We start from the raw sequence: 1997 nt of genomic DNA on the forward strand, positions 1-1997 counted from the left end.
GAGGAGGAGGAGGAGGAGGAGGAGGAGCTATTCAGGGCCAGCAACACACTCCTGAAATCTCAACAGTTGGGAAGTGGAGGTAGTAGGTTCAGGAGTTCAAGGACAACTTCAGTTTCATAGCTTGTTAAGGTCAGTGTGGTTTTCTTGATGCACTGCCTCCAAACAATGAAAGAAAATACAACCAGAAAAGGGACAGTGCCCTCAGGAACTCTGATCCTGCAAAAATGAGATGACCCTTGAGAGTGCTCTGAATTACTAATGCCTGGGAAGCCACTATGTGTCCCGGGGGGAGACAGGGGCTTTGCTCTGCCCTGGGGGAGAATTGGCTCTCAGAATTGAAGCCCATGTAGTGGGTAGAGTTAGGCTATGTCAAAAGCTGGCCACAGGCTTCACTTCTGGCTTTAGCTCTTTGAGAATTCCATCCAGTGTGTTTTAATCATATCCACCCCTCCCCCAATGCCTCTAGCTCTACCCCCTTTCCCTATCTACCCAACTTTGTGTCCTTTGATTTTTCCCACCAAATTTAATGTGTGCTGCCCATATAGTCATGGATGTGTGGCTTGCAGGTTAGAGAGTCCGTCCACATTAGGCTGAGCCTCTTCTAGGCAGACTGACTGGTGTTTGTTTCCCTTCTAGATAATTCAGCTAGCCTCTCCTTTGCCGGACTGCTTGGCTGATATCAGACTCTTCTTTACAACTGGCTTGTGTGAGAGAGACTCTTAGAAATCCTAACTGTTACATGCTAGGTGAAGAGAGGAGCCTGGTGAGCCTAGTCAGTCTCAGGGAACCATTTAATGGAGCTCCCTGCCAGATGAAGTGTTTTACCTCCCCCTTAGAACAACAGGCTCTTAGACAATGGCTGGATCTGGAGGATATCATCTTGAGTGAAGTAACCCAATCACAAAAGAACACACTTGATATGCACTCACTGATAAGTGGATATTAGCCCAGAAGCTCAGAATAGCCAAGATACAATTTGCAAAACACATGAAACTCAAGAAAAAGGAAGACTAAAGTGTGGATACTTCGATCCTTCTTAGAAGGAGGAGCAAAATACCCATGGAAGGAGTTACAGAGACAAAGTTCGGGGCAGAGACTGAAGGAATGACCATCCAGAGACTGCCCCACCTGGGGATCCATCCCATGAACCACCACCAAACCCAGACATGATTGCAGATGCCAACAAGATTTTTCTGACAGGAACCTGATAGAGCTGTCTGCTGAGAAGCTCTGCCAGTGCGTGGCAAATACAGATGTGGATGTTTACAGTCGTTCATTGGACAGAACACAGGGTCCCCAATGAAGGAGCTAGAGAAAGTACCCAAGAGCTGAAGGGGTTTGCAGCCCTATAGGAAGAACTACAATATGAACTAACCAGTACCCCCAGAGCTCCCTGGGACTAAACCACCAATCAAAGAAAACACATGGTGGAACTTGTGTCTCTAGCTACATATGTAGCAGAGGATGGCCTGTTTGGTCATCAATAAGAGGAGAGGCCCTTGGTCTTGTCAAGGTTCTATGCCCCAGTATAAGGGAATGCCAGGGCCAGGAAGCAGGAGTGGGTGGGTTGGGGAGCAGGGGGAGGGGATAGAGGATTTAGGAGAGGAAACTAGGAAAGGGGATAACATATGAAATGTAAATAAAGAAAATATCTAATAAAAAAAAGAAAAAAAGATCAACAGGCTATTTTAGAATGTAAACATTCTATTCACCCTTCACAACCTGTCTTAAGACATTTCTTTCCAAGATGTAAGGCTTCCATTTTGGAGGAACTGCTGCCTAACAGCCCTGCTGATGCTTTCTTTTGCTGTGCAGAAACTTTTAAACTTCACACAACCCCATTCTTTTTTTTTTTTTTTTTTGTCTCTTTTTTTTTTTTTTTTTTTTGTCTCTTTTTTTTTTAATATTTGTTTCTAAAATTTTATTATTCTTTTTTTCCCCAAATAATTTTTATTATTATTATTTTCTTTATTTACATTTCAAATGCTATCCCAAAA

The sequence above is a fragment of the Mus pahari genome, chromosome 5 (assembly GCF_900095145.1).
Source record: "Mus pahari chromosome 5, PAHARI_EIJ_v1.1, whole genome shotgun sequence".
Lineage (NCBI taxonomy): Eukaryota > Metazoa > Chordata > Mammalia > Rodentia > Muridae > Mus > Mus pahari.